This window comes from Tursiops truncatus, chromosome 16 (assembly GCF_011762595.2).
Source record: "Tursiops truncatus isolate mTurTru1 chromosome 16, mTurTru1.mat.Y, whole genome shotgun sequence".
Classification (NCBI taxonomy): Eukaryota; Metazoa; Chordata; class Mammalia; order Artiodactyla; family Delphinidae; genus Tursiops; species Tursiops truncatus.
The window spans coordinates 30,444,932-30,467,593 of NC_047049.1; the positions used below are offsets into that span (position 1 = coordinate 30,444,932).

At 36.4% G+C, this 22,662-nt stretch overlaps 1 protein-coding gene across 13 annotated transcripts in view; it reads right to left on the reverse strand.

Moving 5' to 3' along the window:
• LCOR (ligand dependent nuclear receptor corepressor) overlaps positions 1-22,662 on the reverse strand; it is a 136,425-nt gene that overhangs the window by 88,041 nt on the left and 25,722 nt on the right. For 4 of the 13 annotated variants that reach the window (XM_073794129.1, XM_073794133.1, XM_073794127.1 and 1 more), the window contains exon 3: positions 5,517-5,630. The exons of the other annotated variants lie outside the window; for them this stretch is intronic. The gene's annotated coding sequence lies outside the window, so the exon portion shown is untranslated. The remainder of the gene's footprint in view (positions 1-5,516; positions 5,631-22,662) is intronic. 13 annotated transcript variants of the gene reach the window in all.

Here is a 22,662-nt window from a genome sequence, read left to right on the forward strand (position 1 = left end):
GAATACTACTCAGCCATAAAAAAGAATGAAATGTGGGGAATTCCCTGGTGGTCCAGTGGTTAGGACTCTGTACTTCCACTTCAGGGAGCATCGGTTCAATCCCTGGTTGGGGAACTAAGATCCTGCATGCTGTCAGGCGTGACAAACAAACAACTAAATAAAAAGAGTTCTACTTGCTGTTAAAAAAAAAAAAAAAGAAAAGAAATTTCCAGCAACATGGATGGAACTAGAAATTATCATATTAACTGAAGTAAGCCAGTGAAAGACAAATATCATATGATATCACTTATGTGAAATCAAAAAAAAAAAGATACAAATGAACTTATTTACAAAACAGAAACAGACTCACAGACATAGAAAACAAACTTATAGTTACCAAAGGGGAAAGGGGGTGAGGGAGGGATAAATTAGGAGTTTGGGATTAGCAGATACAAACTACTATATATAAGACAGATAAACAACAAGGTCCTACTGTATGGCATAGGGAACTATACTCAGTATCTTGTAATAAACTATAAAGGAAAAGAATATGAACAAAAGAAAAAAAGAAAGGACAAAGAAGACTGAATACTAGAGCATTCCAACATTCACCAATTAGGAAGGAAAAGAGACTGAAAATATGACGTCTTATTTATGGTTATACTTCCATCATCTGGCAAACACGCTGGTTTCATAAGGACTCAAAAAACACTGCTGATCTGAACTACTGTATATGGCATGTAATTAAATGCATATTACACCACCCTACCTCTCATACAAGAGATGATTTTGAAAGGAAGCATATCCCTTTTGATAAAACCAAACACATTTCCTTAAACATATCTAATTTGCAAATTTAAAAAATCATTACTTTATAACACATCTCCAACATACCTTAATATATGGCAGTACAAAATATCAAACTTCAATCTGGCCCCCAATGGAATAAGCTTCACCATGTTTTAGAAATTTTAAAATTAAAGTTTGAGCTAGCCTTCAGATTTATATAATCTTTACATATAAAGTAAATTCTTTATAGTTTCTCTCTGCTCAACAGTATTCAATGATTACCTAATGCCTGCAGAGTAGATTCCAAACTATGAAGTCTAGCTTTTAAATCCTTCCTAAAGTGAACCTTTTCAACATCCTCTCCAAATGTCCTTCAAGCACACTCAACTGGAAGTACTCTGTTTCTCAAATACACCTTGCTTTTGCTTATCTCAGTCCCTCACGTCACCCTGTTTCTTCTGCCTAAAACGGTCTTCTCTCAAATCTCGAGAGTCTTGATCCTGCTTGGTTTTCAAGGACATAGCTCCAAAGTTATCTTTCCTCCCAACTGACTCCTAGTATCCTTTGCTTTATCTGTCTTGAATTTTCAACACAAATGCATATGTTTCATGTATCCAACTGAATTTTACATACTCCAGGAAGTAAGAGACTAGTAGTAGTTAAGAACATGGATTCTGGAGCCAGATTACCTAGGTTCAAATTTCTGACTGTGTGTTATAACAGTTCTATGGCCTTGGGCAAGTTATTTGTCTTCTTTATGTCTCACCTTCCTTGGCTATAAAATTGTTTTGATCTCAAAAAATTAAGATAATTAAGTAAATATCTGCAAACTGTTTAGAATAGTATCTGAAAGCATAACAGAAGCACTATATCATAAAATGTTTGGGAAAGGAAGAAAGGGAGAGGGGTTGTATTTTGGTTTGTAACTCCTTTTTTTTCCTTATGTGATTAAAAAGACAGCTACATACAAAAATAATCAAAAGTTTATGTTGATGGGCATACAATGTATAAAGATGTAATCTGCGACAATACAATAACAACCTAAAGACGAGGGACACAGCTACATAGGAGCAAAGTATTTTGTAATACTACTGAAACTAAGTTGTTATTAATTAAGACATTATATATATATATATATCCCCAGGGCAAACACTAAGAAAATAACTAAAAACTGTACAGTAAAAGAAGTGGGAAAGGAATCAAAATGGTACACTAGAAAATATGTATATAACACAAAAGAACGCAGTAATGGAAGACTTCCAAAGAACAAAAGTGACATGAGATATGTAGAAAACAAACAGCAAAATGGCAAAGATCCTTCCTTATCAGTAACTACATTAAATGTAAATGAATTAAACTCTCCTATAAAAGGCAGAGATGGGCAGAATGGATTTAAGAAAAGAACATGATCCAACTATATGCTGTATACAAGAAACTCATGTTAGATTCAAAGACATAAAGAGGATGAAAATGAAAGAAAAGAAAAAGTCCATGAAAACAGCAACTGAAAGAAAAATGAAGTGGATATACTAGTATCAGACAAAATAAATGTTAAGATAAAACTTGTTACAATAGACACAGAAGGACATTATATGATAAAAATCAATTTACCAAGAAGATTTAACAATAACTATAAATGAAATATAACTTTTAAAAATTCTGATTACTATCCTGTACACCTTAAACTCATGAAGTACATCAACTATACCATAATTTAAAAAAAAAAAGATTTAACAATTTAAAATATAAATACACCTAACAACCAAGCCCAAAATATATGAAGCAAAACTGACAGAGTGGAAAGGAGGAAAAGTTCAACAATAATAGTTGTAGACTTCAACATCCCACTTTCAATAACAAATGAAACTAAGAGATAAAAAGGAAACAGAAAACTTGAGCAACACTATAAATCAAGTAGACCTGAAAGACATACATAGCCCACCAAGAGCAGAATATACATTTTTTCAAGTGCACATGGAACATTCTCCAGGGTAGACCATGTTAAACCACAAAAAAAGGTCTCAATAAATTTAAAAAGTTAGTAATCATACAAAATATCTTCTCCAACAATAATGTAAAGAAACTGGGATCAATAACAGGAAAACTGAGAAATTCATAAATATGTAGAAATTAAACAACACATTTTTAACCAGTGAGTCAAAGAAGTAATCACAATGAAAAACAGAAAATACTTGGGAATTCCCTGGTGGTCCAATGGTTAGGACTCCACACTTCCACTGTAGGGGGCACAAATTTGATCCCTGGTGAGGGAACCAAGATCCCACAAGCCTCATGGTGTGGCCAAAAATAAAAATAAAAAAGAAAGAAAATTAGAAAATACTTTGAGAAGAATTAAAAAAAAAAAAAACCAACATACCAAAATATACAGGATGCAGCTAAAGCAGTGCTCAGAGGGGAATTTATATCTGTAAACGCCTATATTAAAAAAAAGAATATCACTAATCAGTAACCTAACCTTCTACACTTAAGGAACTAGAAAAAGAAGAAACTAAATGCAAAGCAAGCAGAAGAAAAGAAATAATAAAGATTTGGGTGGAGATTTTTTAAAGTGAGAAAATAGAAAAACAGAAAATCAGTGAAACTAAAACTTCTTTGAAAAGAATAACAATAATGACAAACCTTTAGTTAGACTGACCAAGAAATTAAAGAGAGACGACTCAATTTACTAAAATCAGAAATGAAAGTGGGAGCATCACTACTGACTTTACAGAAATAAAAAGTATTACAAAATATATAACAAACAAGAGTATGCCAACAAATAGATAACACAGATGAAATGGACTAATTCCTAGAAATAAACTACCAAAACTGACTCAACAATAAAAAACATAATAGATCTAGTAAAAGCAAAGAGATTAAAACAGTAATTTAAAAAACTTCTGACAAATAAAAGTCAAGGGTCATATGGCTTCACTGATGAATTCTGCTAAACGTTTAAAGAAGAAATAACAATTCTTCTCAAACTGTGCCAAAAAATAGAAGAGGAATACTTCCTAACTCATTCCATGAGGCTGGTGTTACCCTGATACCAAAGACAAAAACATCACAAGAAAACTACAGACCAATATCTCTCATGAATATAGATGCAAGAATCCTCAACAAAATAATAGCAAACAAAATTCAGCAGCATATTAAGAGAACTATGGACCATGGATGTATCCCAGAAGTGCAAGGGTGGTTCAACACATAAAAATCAACCAACTGAAAAAAAACTAAACACCTTATTAACAGAATGAAAGGGGAAAAAATAACATGATCATCTCAACTGACACAGAAAAGGCATTTGACCAATTCCAACACCCTTTCATGGTAAAAATACTCAACAACCTAGGAACGGAAAGAAGATTTTACAACCTGATGATGAGCATCTATGAAAAACTCACGGCTAACATACTCAGTGGTGAAAGATTTAAAGTTTCCCACTAAGATGAGAAAAAGATAAGGATATTCACTCTTGCCAAGTATTCAACATTGTCTGGAAGTTCTAGCCAGGGCAATTAGGTAAGAGAAAAAGAAACAAAAGGCATCCGAATTGAAAAGGAAAAAGTAAAAGTACCTCTCTTCACAGATGTCATGATCTTATACATAGGAAATCCTGAAGAAAAACTATTAGATCTAATAAACAAGTTCAGCAAGGTTGCCAGATACAAGAACATGCAAAAATCATTTGTATTTCTGTACATTAGCAATGAATACCTATACACTAGCAATGAACAATCTGAAATGAAGGAAACAATTCCATTTCCAATATTATCAAAATGAATAAAATACTTAGGAATAAATTTAACCAAGGAGGTGGAAGACTTGTACACTAAAAACTGCAAAACAATGTTGAAAGAAAGAAGTCCTAAATAAATGGAAAAACATCCTATGTTCCTAGATCAGAATGCTTAATATTGTTAAGATCTACAGATTGTTATTGTTAAGATCTACAGATTGTTATTGTCTATAATATTGTTAAGATCTACAGATCCCCAAATTGATCTACAGATTCAATGCAATCCCTACCAAAATGCTTTTGGCAGAAACTGACAGACTGACCCTAAAATTCATATGAAACTGCAAGGGAGCCAAAACAGCCAGAACAATCATGTTTTGAAGAAAGCTGAACAAAAAGAAGAACGAAGTTGGAGGACTTACACATCCTGGTTTCAAAAACAATTACAAGCCACAATAATCAGAAAAGCGTGGTACTGGCACAAGAATAGACATATAGACCAATAGAACAGAACTGAGAATCCGAAGTAAATCCATACATCAATGGTCAACTGATTTTTGGCAAGGATGTCAAGACTATTCAGTGGGGAAAGAATTGCCTTTTCAACAAATGACGCCGGGACTGCTGGATAACCACATGCAAAAGAATGAAGTTATTAGATTCTTGACCTCACACCATATATAAAAATTAACCCAAAATGTATCAAAGATCTAAACATAAGGGAGAAAACCATAAAACTCTTAAAAGGAAAACAGGGGTAAATCTTTGTGACTTTGGATGTAGCAATGGATTCTTAAATATAACACCAAAAGTACAAACAACAAAATATTTAACGCTAAACTTCACAAAAATTAAAAACTTCTATGAATCAAACAATATTATGAATAAAGTGAAAAAAATAGGAGAAAATTTTCGCAAATCACATATATGATAAGAGTCCAGCATCCAGAATATAAAAAGAACTCTTACAACACAACAAAAAAACAGATAAAAGAAATTGGGACCTCACATGTTGCTGACGGGAATGCAAAATGATGCAGATGCTGTGGAAGTTTGATGGTTCCTCAAAAAGCTAAATATAGAATTACCATGTGACCCAGCAATTCCTCTCCCAAGTATATACCTAAGAGAAATGAAAACAGGTGTTCAAACAAAACTTGTTATAGGAACGTTCACAGCGTCAATATTTGTAATAGCCAAAAAGCAGAAACACCCAAATGTCCAGCAACTGATGAATGGATAAACAAAACAGGGTTTAAGCATACCACGTAATAGTATTCAGCCATAAAAAGGAATTGTTTGGACTTCCCTGGTGGCGCAGTGGTTAAGAATCCGCCTGTCAATGCAGGGGACACAGCTTGGAGCCCTGGGCCGGGAAGATCCCACATGCCGCGGAGAAACTAAGCCCATGCGCCACAACTACTGAGCCTGCACTCTAGAGCCCATGAGCCACAACTACCGAGCCCGTGTGCCACAACTACTGAAGCCCACGTGCCTAGAGCCCATGCTCCGCAACGAGAAGCCACCGCAATGAGAAGCCCACGCACCACAACGAAGAGTAGCCGCTGCTCACTGCAACTAGAACGCAGCCAAAAATAAATAAATTTAAAAAAAAAACAGAAAGGAATTGTTATAGACTGAATGCTTGTACCTCCCCATATGTATGTTGAAATCCTAACCGCCAATGTAACTTTTTTTTGGGGGGGCCATGCTGTGCGGCTTGCAGTATCTTAGTTCCACAACCAGGGATCGAACCCGGGCCACAACAGTGAAAGTGCCAAGTCCTAACCACTGGACCACCAGGGAACTCCCCAATGTAACTTTATTTTAATTAAGGTTAAGGGGAAATCGGAGCTGATCTGATAGGATTAGTGTCCTTATAAGAAGAGATATCATTATACTAAATGAAGTAGATCAGAGAAAGACAAATATCACATAATATTGCTTATAAGAGGAATCTTAAAAATGGATACAAATGAACTTATTTACAAAGGAGAAATAGACTCACAGACAGAAAACAAACTTACGGTTACCAAAGAGGAAAGAGGGGGTGTAGGGATAAATTTGGAATTTGCGATTAACAGATACACACTACTATATATAAAATAGATAAACAAGGACCTACTGTATAGCACAGGGAACTATATAGCTTGTAATAACCTATAATGGAAAAGAATCTGAAAAAGAGTACATATTTATATATGTATGTATAACTGAATCACTTCGCTGTATACCTGAAACACTGTAAATCAACTATACTTCAATAAAAAATAAAAATATATAGGGCTTCCCTGGTGGCGCAGTGGTTGAGAGTCTGCCTGCCGATGCAGGGGACACGGGTTCGTGCCCCGGTCCAGGAAGATCCCACATGCTGTGGAGCAGCTAGGCCTGGGAGCCATGGCAGCTGGGCCTGCGCGTCCGGAGCCTGTGCTCTGCAATGGGAGAGGCCACAACAGTGAGAGGCCTGCGTACTGAAAAAAAAATAAAAATAAAAATAAAAAATAAAAATATATAAATAAAAAAGGAGATACCAGAGAGAGCCCCTGACTCCCACTTGATTACAGAGAAAGGGCCATCTGAGGGCGTAGTGAGAAGGTGGGCATCTACAAGCCAGGAAGAGAGTACTCACAAGAAACCAATCATGCTGGACCTTGATCTGGAATGTGAGAAAATTAATATCTGCTGTTTAAGACATTCAACATTTTATGACCGCAGCCTGAGCTGACTAATACAGGAATGTAATACTGATATGTATTGTATTATGGATTAACCTCAAAAGTAATATGCTAAAAGAAGCCAGACACAAAAGGTCATATGTTATACGACTCTATATAGAATGTCTAGAATAGGCATACCCATAGAGACAGAAAGGATATTAGTGATTGCCAGAGGATGGGGGAGGGGAAGGAGGGAGTGACTATAATGGGTATGGGGTATCTGGGGTAATGAAAATGCTATAAAATTTGATAGTGGTGATGGTTGTACAACACTGTGAGTGTAGTAAAAACTACTAAATGATACACTTTAAAATGATTAAAATGGTGAACTTTAATTTTTTAAAATAGAAATGAATATTGATAGCTGAAACATGGATGACTCTCAAAGGCATTATGCTGAGTGAATGAAGCCAGTCTCAAATGGTTACTTTCTATATATATGATTCCATTTATATGACATTCTCAAAAAGACAAAACTATAGTAATGAAGAACAGATCAGAGGTTGCCAGAGGTTTGGAAAGGGGTAATTACAAAAGAAGAGCATACAGGAGTTCTTTGGGATAATGGAATTATTCTGCATCTTGAATGTGGTGGTGGGTATACAAATTTATACATAGAGTAAAATTCCTAGAACTGTACACAAAAATGATCAATTTTTCTATATGTTAATTCAAAAATAAAATCTTTGCTACCAAAAACTCCATTGGCCTATTTTGCACTTGGAAAGGATCCATGACCTATGCTTGATTTATGTCAGGTACTGGCCATTTGGAAAGTACTATTTCACTGAATTATGTGACTCTTCCAATGTAGACATATTTCATTGTACCATATCCCACCAAATAAAAAAATCACGTTTGTTAATATGACCACTAATCTCATCAGAAAAGTTTTTAAAGGGGAGTTGTCACACTCAACAGTAGTGGATAGTATGTTTTCCAAAATTCTAATTTTTTCTTGAAGCTGGAATATTATCACTGGCAAACAAATACTGTTATTTCCTCCCCTCTCCACCCTGTATAACAGGCTCATTTCATTCATTTTTGAGAAAATGTCTGTCAAATACTAAAGTCTGAATAATCAGTTTGTCAGACATTCTTCCAAGTAAAACGGTGTTCCATGAAAAAAAAAAGCATCTAATTTAGCTCAAACTCAAACAATCACGTAAGTGCTTTATGCATACTTCCCATTTCATCACATATAATATTAACAAGATGTGTACTCAAGGGCTGAGTTTTAGTAAAAGCAGTATTTCTGTGTCATCAACGGCATTCATAGGTTAAAGTGGCATTTTTTACTGCAAGTGTGTGGCAGTGAAAAACTGCAATGAAACTCCAATTAATAGATATATTTTCAGAATACTGTGGCATTTCTTTAGTTCTCAGTTTGCTGAGGAACAGGTTATACGGTTATGTGCAAATACTGGTTTAAAGATAGGAAACAAGTGGCGACTTTTTGACTAGAGAAGTGAAAGCAATAGGATACTTCAGCATTTAGTCTAATTATTACCAGTGCTCAGAAAGAGATGCAGAGTGGAGTAGTAACAGATAGCACAAAAGACTAGATAAATAGTCCAGTAAAATCTCTGAAGTCTCTGCAGAATAAAGACTAGTATGTTCGTGTAAGTACAAATGAATACATTTAAGGAAAAAAACTCAAATTATATTTATCCAATGACTGACACTAAGTAATCAGTAAGTACTAGATGTTACTATATCATGTTCTTTGAATCTACAATTACTAAAAAGTGTGTTATAACAGTGAAAAGAAAACACCAGAACTGCCGGGTATCTCTGGGAAGAATATTATACACTAAATAGTATCCCTACAATATAGTGATGAACTGATCCTTGAAATTCTGTGTGTAGTTTAATAACAACAAATATAAAGAACTGGAATAATATATGACACAGTCTTTAAAACCATTAAGGGGAACATATATCAAGAAATATTAGAACAAGGCATTCTTACTGACAAAAATGTAGAATAAATTTTAAAATACTCCATATTACAACTTTAAGTAGAACATAACCAACCCAAATTCTCAAAATAAAAAAACACCTGAGGGGCTTCCCTGGTGGCGCAGTCGTTAGGAGTCTGCCTGCCAATGCAGGGGACTCAGGTTCAAGCCCTGGTCCGGGAAGATCCCTCACGCCACAGAGCAACTAAGCCCGTGCACCACAACTACCGAGCTTGCACTCTAGAGCCTGCAAGCCACAGCTACTGAAGCCCGCGCACCTAGAGCCTGTGGTCTGCAACATGAGAAGCCACCGCAATGAGAAGCCCGCGCACCACCGTAACAAAGAGAAGCCCGCGCACCATAACGAAGAGTAGCCCCCACTCGCCACAGCTAGACAAAGCCTGCCTGCAGCAACGAAGACCCAACGAAGACCCAAAAATAAATTAATTAAAAAAAAACACCACCACCTGAGAACACCAAAAGTTGCTGAGGATGTGAAAGAACAGGAATTCTCATTCATTGCTGAGAATAATGCAAAATGGTATAGCCACCTTGGGAGACAATTTAGCAGTTTCTTACAAATGAAACATACTCCTACCATACGATTCAGCAACTGCACTCCTTGGTATTTACTCAAATGATCTGAAAATTTATGTCCACAAGAAAAACCTGTACACAGATGTTTCTAGCAGCTGTATTCATAATTGCTAAAACTTAGAAGAAACCAAGATGTCCTTCAGGTGAGTGGATAAACTGTGGAATATCCAGACACAGAATTATTATTCAGTGCTAAAAAAAAATGAGCTATCAAATCATGAAAAGACACGGAGGAAACTTAAATGCATATTACTAAGTGAAACAGGCCAACCTGAAAAGATTACATACTATATTCTGAACATTCTGAAAAAGGCGAGACTATGGAGACAGTAAAAAGATCAATGGTTGCCAGGACTGGGGCGAAAGGGGGGATGAATACGCAGAGCACAGAGGATTTTTAAGGCAGTGAAACTATTCTATACGATACTACAATGGTGGATACATGTGTCAAAACCCACAGAATGTACAAGAATGAACGCTAATGTAAACTATGGACTTTGGGTGATAATGATGGGTCAATGTAGGTTCATCAGTTGTGATAAATGTACCACTGTGGTTCTACATGCCTACAGTGGGGAGTTTATGTGTATATGGAAACTCTTAGTACTTTCTGCTCAATTTGCTGTGAACCTAAAACTGCTCTAAAAAACAGACTTTATTAATTAAAAAGAAAAAAACATCACTCATGAAGTTTTGGTGTTGTATCCAAGAAAAACATCCACAGTTATTTGCAAGACTATTAAAATATTTCTCCCTTTTCCAACAACATTTCTGTATGAGACTAGATTTTCTTCAACGAAAATAACATATGCAATAGTTGAATGAAAAAGTAGATACAGGGATCCAGCTATCTTCTATTAACACAGACTTTAAAGGAATTTGCAAAATGTACAAACAATGCTCCTTTTCCCACTTAAGTTTTTTGTTTTGGAAAACAATGATTTTCACTAGAATGTTAACATGTAATAGGTTGATTATTGTTATTTTCAAATAAATTATTAATACAACGGCTCTTCAAAGAACTGAATAATTTTTGAGGGGTCTTAAGACCCAAAAGGTTTGACAACTGTTTCTCTAGGGTATCAAAACTCAAGCGATAAGAGGAAGCTATTATCAAATAAAAAAATTAAATTAGTGCTATTCAAAGAAAAGAGAAATACCTTGAGAAATACTTAATTACAGTCACCAAAATGTGGTGTTTAGTGGGTAACAGACTTAATGGTTTTTAAGAGGATAGTCCCACTATAAGAATGTATCAAATATCATGGTACCAAAAATACTGGCTAATGTTCTCAATTTACCATTGCTTCACATCCCAACAGAAGAGCAGACTTGATTATTTGCTAAACACCATATTCATAAAAGCAACATACAAACATCATTATTTTATACCACATATTACAGAATTATAATAATGCCAGCTAACATTCACTAAAGTTGTATTTTTAAACTTGACATTCATTATTTTATGTAATCTTCCCAAAAATTCTGAGACAGGTATTATTACCCAGGATATTTTATTTATTTATTTATTTATTTTGCGATATGCGGGCCTCTAACTGTTGTGGCCTCTCCCGCCGCGGAGCACAGGCTCCGGATGAGACAGGTATTATTACTATCCCCCATTTATAGAGGCAGATACTAAGGTCAAACAGATACAAAAAGGAGAAGCTGGGATTCAAATTTAAGTATTCTCCTCTTAGAGGAGAGCTGGACAAACCTTTTCTGTAAAAGGCTATATAGTAAATATTTTAGGTGTTGCAGGCCATATATAGTCTCTGTTCCTGCCTTTTTTTTTTTTTTTTTAACATAACCCTTAAAATCCTTAGCTCTTGAGCCTTACAAAAACAGACCACAGCCCAGATCAGCCGTTCTCAATCAGGTTCCCTGAGAGAAATAAACCCAAATACCCTAAAGCATCCTTCTATATAATGAATTTACTTCTTGTCTACGCATCTAGAATGGTGTCCATTATATGAAATCTTTGGGAGAATTGACAGCCACTCAAATAATCATCTGTGCTCAGTGGTTCACCTGCATTCAATACAAGAAACAAATACTAAGTGTTATATTCAATCTGGATAAATAAGGATTGGCATTTTTTTCCCCAGAAACTGTACTGATGGCTCACTAATGCCAAGAAAGAAAAGCTGAATTAAATCATACACTGTTTTACACTTATTATGTGGTCCTCAAGAATATTAACCTAAAAAGGCTAGCCATCATCATCATCACCTTGTAGAGATTGAGTATATCCTCAAGGAAAAACAAATTAATATAAAACACTTTGCAAAACTGTATCATTTCAAACTGACAGAAAGTTCATCAAGATTACTAAAGAGGAATCTGAACTAAAAAGCTACACTGCCTTTTGGGGCAATGAAAGGAGTAAAAGAAGTAAAACCAAGGAATTCCCTGGAGGTCCAGTGGTTAGGACTTGGGGCTTTCACTGCTGGGGCCCAGGTTCAATCCCTGGTTGGGGAACTAAGAAAGCGGTGGAGCCAAAAAACAAAAAGGAGTAAAATCAATAACTGAATGCAAAGAGGCCAGCCAACTCCTTAAGGATTTTCAACATTATCAGTCAAGCAACTGACACAACATTAAATAGGAGAAAATATGAAGCACCCAGAATAACATCAGTCCACAAATCCCAAACCAATACTTGCAACATGCCAGACATGTAAACAGAATGATAAAGATGCACTGTTTTTCTTTTTAAATTGAGGTATAGTTGATGTATAACATTATGTAAGTTTCAGGTGTACAACATAGTGATTCACAATTTTTAAAGGTTATATTCCATTTACAGTTATTATAAAATATTGGCTATATTCCTAGTGTTGTACTATACAACCTTGCAGCCTATTTATTTTATACATAGTTTATTCCTCTTAATCCCCTACCCCTATCTTGCCCCTCCCCACGGTAACTACTAGTTAGTTCTTTGTATCTGTGTTTCTTTTCTGTTAAATTCATTAGATTCTACACATAAGTAACATCATACAGTATGTCTTTCTCTGCCTTATTTCACTTAGCATAATACCTTCCAAGTCCATCCATGTTGTTGTAAATTGCAAAATCTCATTCCTTATGGCTGATTAGTATTCCACTGTGTGTACACACACACCCCCATTTTTTTTATCCATTCATTTGCTGATGGACACAACTTAGGTTACTTCCGTATCTTGGCAACTGTGAATAATGCTGCTATGAACACTGGGGTGAGTGTATCTTTTTGAATTAGAGTTTTCTTTTTTTTTTTTTCCCAGATAAAATACTCAGGAGTGGAATTGCTGGGTCACATGGTAGTTCTATTTTTAGTTTTTTTTGAGAAACCTCCATATTTTCCATACTGGCTACACAAATTTACATTCCCACCAATAGTGTACAAGGGTTCCTTTTTTTTCAAATCCTTACCAACATTTATTATTTATGGTCTTTCTGATGACAGCCATTCTGACAGGTGTGAGGTGATATCTCACTGTGGCTTTGATTTATGTTTTTCTAATGATTAACGATGTTGAGCATCTTTTCATTGTCTTTTGGCCATCTGTATGTCTTCTTTGGAAAAATGTCTATTCAGGTATTCTGCCCATTTTTAAATTGGATTTTTTTTTGATGTTGAGTTGTATGAGCTGTTTATATATTTTGGATATTAACACCTTATGGGTTATATCATTTGCAAATATTTCCTCCCATTCAATAGGATATCTTTTTGTTTTGTCCATGGTTTCCTTTGCTGTGCAAAAGCTTTTAAGTTTAATTAGGTCTCATTTGTTTATTTTTGCTTTTGTTTCCTTTGCATGGGGAGAGAGATCCAAAAAAAAAAACAAACTATGATTTATGTCAATGAATGTTCTGCCTATGTTTTCTTCTAGGAGTTCTATGGTTTCCAGTCTTACATTTAGGTCTTTAATCCATTTTGGGTCTACACATGGCATAGAGAATGTTCTAACTTCACTCTTTTACATGTAACTGTCCAGTTTTCCCAGCACCACTTACTGAAGAGACTGTCTTTTTTCCACTGTATATTCTTGCCTCCTTTGTCATAAATTGACCATAAGTGCGTGGGTCTATTTCCAAGCTCTCTATTCTGCTCCATAGATCTGTATGTCTGTTTTTGTGCCAGTACCATATTGTTTTGATTACTGTAGCTTTGTATTATAATCTGAAGTCAGGCAGCATGATTCCTCCACTTCTGTTCTTCTTTCTCAAGATTGTTTTGGCTATTTGGGGTCTTTTGTGTTTCCATACAAATTTTAAAATTATCTGTTCTAGTTCTGTGAAAAATGCCCTTAGTATTTTGATAGGGATTGCACTGAATCTGTAGATTACCTTGGGTAATATGGTCATTTTAGCAATATTAATTCTTCCAATCCATTAACATGATGTATCTTTCCACCTGTTGTGCCATCTTCAATTTCTTTCATTAGTGTCACAGTTTTTCAAGTACAGGTCTTTAATCTCTTTAGGTAGAGATTTATTCCTAGGTATTTTATTTTTTTTGATGCAATGGTAAATGAGATTGTTTCCTTAATTTCTCTTTTTGATAGTTCACTGTTAGTGTATAGAAATGCAACAGGTTTCTGTGTATTAATCTTGTATCCTGCGACTTTACCAAATTCATCGATGAGCTCTAGTGGTTTTTTGGTGGTGTCTTTAGAATTTTCTATGTATAGTATGTCATCTGCAAACAGTGATGGTTTTACTTCTTCCTTTCCAATTTGGAATTCTTTTCTTTCTTCTTCTTGTCTGATTGCTGTGGCTAGGACTTCCAATACATGTTGAATAAAAGTGGTGAGAGTGGACATCCTTGTCTTGTTCCTGATCTTAAAAGAAATGCTTCCAGCTTTTCACTGGTGAGTACAATGTTAGCTGTGGGCTTATCATATATGGCCTTTACTATGTTGAGGTATGGATAAAGATTCAGTATTGATAGATATTTTCCTACTTAGATAACCATTACATTCAAGAAGACCTCACATAAAAACCTGCCTAGGTTAAGAGCACCTTGAGATATAATTTCTACAGCTTTTGTATCAGCACTTGCAGCCTAATAGGTTCACTTTATTTAACTCATTTTTACTCTGGAACTAAGCTGTGTGGGTATGAGTCCTAACTCTACCTTTTCGAGCTGTGTGACCTTTGGCAAGTTCCTTAATTTCTCAGTGCCTCAGCTCTGAAACATGCAATACACTTACCTCACAAGGTTTTTATGAGGATTTAAAAAATTAGTATTTGAGAAATTAGAGAGAATAGTACCTGGCACAAAGTAGGTATTATATGCACAAATCTTAAATGGAAAAACAAAACAAAAAAATACAGAAACAATGTCAGGCTCATGAAGTGAGAACTCACACAGATAAGGAACAATGTGAAACTGACAATGAAAGGCCTTCTCATGGCAGCTGTCTCATATCCTTGGTTCTTAATATTCAGCAGTACTATATTCATAATACATACCTACTATGTGGAAGAGACTCAAAATTGAATTCTTTATCTTCTCTTCCAAACCTGCTCCACTCACAGTCTCTCCCACCTTTGTTAAAGGCAACCCTGCACTTTGAATTGCTTGAACCAAAACCTTTATAGTCCTCCTTATCTCCTCTCTCTCATGCCCCACATTAATCTAATCAGAAATTATGTTGCCCCTACTAATCCTAACCAATCTCTGCCAATTTAATATATTTACAGTCCTAATCACTTCTCCCTTACTGTACTACAGCAGTCCCCAACCTTTTTGGCACCAGGGACCGGTTTTGTGGAAGACAATTTTTCCACGGGACGGGTGGGTGGGATGGTTCACGCAGTAATGCAAGTGATGGGGAGTGGCAGATGAAGCTTCACTCATCTCTCACTGTGTGGCCCAGTTCCTAAGAGGCTGCAGACCGGTACCTGCCCACGGCCCAGGGATTGGGGACCCCTGCTCTACTAGTATCCAGTGCAAGCAACCCAACTCTCACCTGGACAAACGCAAAATCTTCCAACGTGGTATCTGTACTAATACTCCTGCTCTCCCTTCTCCCGGCCGATTCTCGACACAGCAGTCAGGTAGTTTGTTAAAATTAAGCCAGATCATCATGTCAGTCTCCTGCTCAAAAACCTAGCATGCTCCTGATTTTACTCATAGTAAAAGCCAAAAGTTCTATCTTCCCCTCAATTTTGCTGTGAACCTTAAACTGCTCTAAAAAATAAAGGAAATAAAATCAGGTTTGACTGTCTGAAATGCAGCTGAGCTTTACTTCAAAGGATTAAAGTAAATTATGGGAGAAAGAGGCCATTAGGGACATATCCCACACCTGCACCCAAAAAAAACCAAAGTCCTCACAACAACAGCCTAATACACCTTACATGATCTAATTGCCCTCTTTTACTTTTCATGATTAGATTCATGTTAATTTTTGTAGGGTAGAATACTTCGCAAGTAGCGCTATGCCTTTCCTATTTTATCAAATCAAGAGACATATATCTGCCTGTTCTACTTTCAGTGACGCTAAGACTGAACAGTGAATTCTGGGTATTAACTTGAACCCACCATTATAAAGTTACCTATCACCTTTCACCTAATAATTTTAGTATACATCAATAATCTGCCTAGATCTATTATTGTACTATGGGCACAAAGTGGTGACTTTTCTAATACCTTCATTCCTTCCTCATTTATTAACCGAAATTCTTCAGTAAAGAAGAGCTTTCTGCTATCAACTGTTTGTTTAGTTTGAATACATTCTGCAACAAAATACATCCTACTTTCTATGCATAAATTTTCATAAGAATGAGTTAACACCCTTGAAATCTCCAAAGGTTATCAATAGTTATTTTTGCTTTTTATTTTTAAAATATCATTATGGACTCCTGGAATTTTACTCATTTGGTATAGTTCAACCTACTGCAGTCCTTATTTTTTTTTATTTTTTATTTTTTTTTTGGCGGTACGCGGGCCTCTCACCGTTGTGGCCTCTCCCGTTGCGGAGCACAGGCTCCAGACGCGCAGGCCCAGCGGCCATGGCTCACGGGCCCAGCCGCTCCGCGGCATGTGGGATCTTCCCGAACCGGGGCACGAACCTGTGTCCCCTGCATCTGCAGGTGGACTCTCAACCACTGCGCCACCAGGGAAGCCCAGTCCTTACTTTTTTTACATTCACGTTTTTCATCTTAGGCCAGTGGGAGCACCTCTGAGATGGCTTCATGAACTTTTGACACAACTTACCTTAACATGATAGGCAGAAGATTTTAACTTGCAGTTTAAATTTGCAATTCCTCAATTATAATTAATCTTGAACAATTTTCATGTTTATTGATCTCTTTGAATTCTTTGTGAAATCCCTATTCATTTTCTCATCCATTTTTCTAGTGGGCTAGTAATCCTTTTTGCTTTCTGAATTTTACAAGTTCATTTTAATATATGGTAGAGATTATATATTAATAAAAGCTGCAATCTTATTCCTCTATTTCCTTTTTGATTTTATAGCATTTTTTGTCATGTAAAATACACTTAATTTTTAAATAAAGCAATCATTTCCTTTATAATTCTCAGTTTAGATCTGAAGGCCTTCCCAAATTCACTATGATAGAAAAAAACTGCCTATGCTTCTTCTAATTCTTTTATGGCTTTTTTCAATATTTAAATCTCTGATTTAGCTAGTTATAATTAGCTGTTTATAAATCTATTTCCATTAGACTTTGGGATCTTCAAAGGCAATGACTATCTTACTTATTACGAGACTTAATTTTTGCCTCTGGACCCAAGTGTTTTCAAACACAGGGTTTGAGGAGGTGATGTTGATGATGAATAGTCATAAACTCCATTCTCTATGCCCTTAAACTTGGGCAAGGCAGTCCTACTGAACCATGCTCGCTAAAGAGAAGATGTAGCACAGGGAGGAAAAACTCTCTGTTCTGCTTAATGCTAGATATTACATGTGCATTGCCCTGACATCTCGGAACAATTTTAAGAGGTGAGGATTGGGGGTGGGGTGCAGAAAATGAGTTTGGGATCAGCTTCCAAGAAGTGATGTCTGAATGGAGTGTGAAAGAACAAGCAGGTATTATTATACAGAACAGCCTGATAAAGAGTACTCCAGATGGGCTTCCCTGGTGGCGCAGTGGTTGAGAGTCCGCCTGCCGATGCAGGGGATGCGGGTTCGTGCCCCGGTCCGGGAAGATCCCACATGCCGCGGAGCGGCTGGGCCCGTGAGCCATGGCTGCTGAGCCTGCGCGTCCCGAGGCCGCAGCAGTGAGAAGCCCGAGTATCGCAAAAAAAAAAAAAAAAAAAAAAAAAGTACTCCAGAGTACAGAGTGAGCAAAAGGTATGACATGGGAGTACATGATCTACCTGAGGAATACAGGCAGTTTATTATGACTGCCTAGGCCAGTGCTTGGTATATAAAGTAAGTACTATATAAATGTTAGCTATTATCATGCTGATTATTGGGACATGGAAATAAATTAGGTAAAACTGTAAGCAGCAGGCTAAGATGCTCCTGGAAAGCCACGTTAAAGTCTGGATTTTATCCTGAAGACGATGGGGAATGTCTGAAGGATTTCTGACAGGATAATGGCATATTTTAGAAAAATTACATTGGCAGTGTGAATAAAAGACTGGCTGGAATACAGATAGGCAAAAATCATAAAGAATCTTCAATGATGGAGTATATAGTGGTGATAAAAACTTTTACAAAGTGAGGAAAATTTGCAAGCCTCTTTTAAGATCTAAGATGTCAGCATACTGATCTCTACGAAAAGGGACCAGATGTCTAACTTTTATCACACGGGAGATATATACGCTTAATAATAAATATTCCTAGACTATCTGGAAAGCTTTCCACTTTAGTAAAGGTTCACACCCAGTAAATCATTTTCAACAAAATTCCTTCAGGGTCATCAAATGCCCCATGTTGTCTTTTCCACAAGCAAGAAAGGCTGGTGAAAGCTCATGAATGTCTCCCAGTCAACCAAAAGGCTGGTTTTCTAAAGACTCCATGATGTAAAAGCTAAATTATGGCTGCTGATGCTGATGGTACCCTGTCCCAAGCTCTCTGAAATTTCTGCAGGCTCAGCAATACTTGTTACTGACACTGAAGTTATGATGTAAGCCACATGTGCCCTAACAATGGAGTTCACACCTAACTCTAGCTATGTGGACTATCGGACACAGAATGTGAGTTAGCTACAGATTGTGAGACAACTTCCGGAGAGCAAACTATAGAGCTAGTTTAGGGGCAGTTCTCATTTCAGGTGTCTTACTGGTGAGAAAGAATGATTCTATGTGGCACAGACTATTTGGGTCCATTTGGGACTCTACCAAAAGTGACAAAACTTCCTAGGGAGGAGATGAATTGAGAACCATGATTCTATCTTGAACTCTATGAAATGGCAGGTATTGTGACTTTTGAAAGTTACTGAATTTGGTTGCTGTTATTGCCGTTTTGTAAGTTATACCTCCTAAAAGCAGTTATTCTTCCCTGCCTACAGGGAATTGTTTCATGGTTCAACAATGAACCAACTACTGTGGCAATCTCCTTAGAAAAGGTCTAAATAAAGTGAACTTTTTCTATTCTGATTCTCTAAAAAAATATTTTGGAGACTCAGAAACTCCATGTTACAGTAGCTCCCCACAGATATCTATTTCTAACTTTACATTTTTTAAGAGCAAATGTCAGTTTATATATATATATATATATATATAAAATTATATTAATTATATAAAGTATTTTTACAAATCAACAAAAATAAAACATTATCACAATCAGATACCATTTCACAACCACTAGGAAGGTCAAAATAGGAAAGACTGACAAACACCAAATATTTGTGAGGACGTGGACTAACTGGTCTCTACATACATTGTTGGGGGAATGTAATGTGGAGATTTAACTTCTTTGGAGAGCTGTTTGGCAGTTTCTTATGAAGTTAAGTATACATTTCTACCCTATGACCCAGCAATTCCATTCCTAAGTATTCACCCAAGAGAAACAAAAAGACTTAAACAAAAATGTTTATGGAGTATCTTTATAGAAACCCCAAACTGGAAACAACCCAAATGTCCATCAGCAATGAAACAGACAAACTGTGCTATATCCATACAATGGAATACTACTCAGCAATAAAAAAGAATGAACTCAGCAATTCCACTACTGGGCAAACCATACTGAGAAAACCATAATTCAAAAGAGTCATGTACCAAAATGTTCACTGCAGCTCTACAACAGCCAGGACATGGAAGCAACCTAAGTGTCCATCATCAGACGAATGGATAAAGAAGATGTGGCACATATACACAATGGAATATTACTCAGCCATAAAAAGAAACGAAATTGAGTTATTTGTAGTGAGGTGGATGGACCTAGACTCTGTCATACAGAGTGAAATAAGTCAGAAAGAGAAAGACAAATACCGTATGCTAACACATATATATGGGATCTAAGAAAAAACAAAAGTCATGAAGAACCTAGGGGTAAGATGGGAATAAACACACAGACCTACTAGAGAATGGACTTAAGGATATGGGGAGGGGAAAGGGTAAGCTGTGACAAAGTGAGAGAGTGGCATGGACATATATACACTACCAAACGTAAAACAGATAGCTAGTGCGAAGCAGCCGCATAGCACAGGGAGATCAGCTCGGTGCTCTGTGACGACCTAGAGGGGTGGGACAGGGAGGGTGGGAGGGAGGGAGACACAAGAGGGAAGAGATATGGGAACATATGTATAACTGATTCACTTTGTTATAAAGCAGAAACTAACACACCATTGTAAAGCAATTATACTCCAAAAAAGATGAAAAAAATAAAATAAAATAAAAAAGAATGAACTGGGGCTTCCCTGGTGGCGCAGTGGTTGAGAGTTCACCTGCCAATGCAGGGGACACAGGTTCAAGCCCCACATGCCACAGAGCGGCTGGGCCCGTGAGCCACAGCCGTTGAGCCTGCGCGTCCGGAGCCTGTGCTCCGCAACGGGAGAGGCCACAACAGTGAGAGGCCCACATATCACAAAAAAAAAAAAGAATGAACTAATCATGTCCAGAATAGGCAAATCTATAGAGACAAAGTAAATAAGTAATTGTCTATGGCTGGGGGGTTAGAAAGATAGGGGACAGGATAAGGAGTGACTGCTAAATGGGTATGGGTTCTCATCTGTAAACCGAATATAATGATACCCATTGGGGTGACAAACATGTTCTAAAATCTCATTGTGGTAATGATTATACAACTCCATGAATATAGTAAAAATCATTTACTTTTATACATTAAATGGGTAAATTATTTGCTATATGAATTATGTCTCAATAAATCCACTTTAAAAAAGGAATGAACTATTAATGTAACAACACACACAAATATTTGTTTAAGCGAAAGAAGCCAGACACAAAAAGAGTGCATACTGTAAGATTCTTTCAGTGAAATCTAGGATGTAGGCAAAACTAATTTATGGTGATAGAAATCAGTTATTGTGGTGGTGAGCAACTGGCTGGAAAAGGACAGGAGTAAACTTTCCACGAGGTTTTTTATCTTGTTTTGGATGGAGGTCACAGGCGTATGCACAACTGTCAAAACTTAAGATCTGTGCATTTTAATATCTCAATTTAAAAAGGTGGTAAAAGAAAATCACTCCTATTTGAACTTGGAAAGAGAAGAGGGTAAGGCAGGAGTGCCTACCAAATAATGCCTTCATGCTTCCCCAACGGAAGTGACTGTACAGCTGTCCATTTACAGAAATATCCAGTGCCTGAGTACACTCTTTCTTCCCTGTAACATTTTAATAATAAACTCATCCAGTGCTCCCCACCCCCCAGAATTTCACATGTATCAGTTTCCCCAATTAAAAAAAATAGTCAAAGAATATTCTACAGCCAAAATTGAGCCTAAAGCATGCTTAAGTGCCACCAAGTTGTGAAAATGAAATATAAATATTTATATAAATCAGAATCCTAAGAGGGAAACCATGGTCTATTTTCTTTTTCTGTCTTCTGAAAACATGCTCTGATACCCTGTCTGAAAGAATTCTCTCTACCTACCACTCTTCTCCTCTTCCTTCCCCTAATTAGTTAACTCTTATTCATTTTTCACTTCTCAAGTAAAAATTTCTTAGAAATTCTTCCGAATTTCTATTACTCCAATCTGTCCCCCTCCACAAACACAATTACATACACAGAGAGAACACTGTCTCCTTGCAGAGCTCCTGTCTCATTTCACAGTTATAGGTTTCTCATGTAATTAATGGCCCTATTTCTCCTGTTAGACTCTAAGTGCCATGTAAGCAAGTACAGTCTCCTAAATACATCACTGTATCCCTGCATCTAGCATAGTGCTTAGTAGTTAGCATAAATGTTCACAGAACATTTCGCTCAATGAATAAATTAAAAATGCAATTCAACCAAACTATCTAAACAAAGACTGTTCCTAAAGCAAAGAGGCTGTCCTTGCTTGAGAAATCCATTAAGTAAATATACCTTTATTGGACAGAGAACATTTTGGATCAGTATCTATGAGTCACTGAGTATCTACTTCCTTACCAACCTGGTTCTCAGAATATAAGACTGTTCTGTGAGTCATCAGTTTCTACCCTTATTCTGCCTATTGTTCCCTTCTTAACTGGGCACATTTATTCTTAATATTTTTAATCTTTGTTGTATATTCTATTATATGCTTCTATAATTCCTTAGATGTCAGATTTTGAGAAATTAAACAATAATGTTCATAAACTCATGCCAAGACAATATTTAATGGCATTAATAGCTGCAAAAACGTAACTGCTTAGAGAAGAGGGTTTCAGTTCAGAATGCAAAGTGACATTACTACCAAAAAGCTCAAAATTGTTCTCCCAACATTCAGTAAACAAAATGCTGACTGACACAGAAAGAATGAAGTGCCAAAAAGAA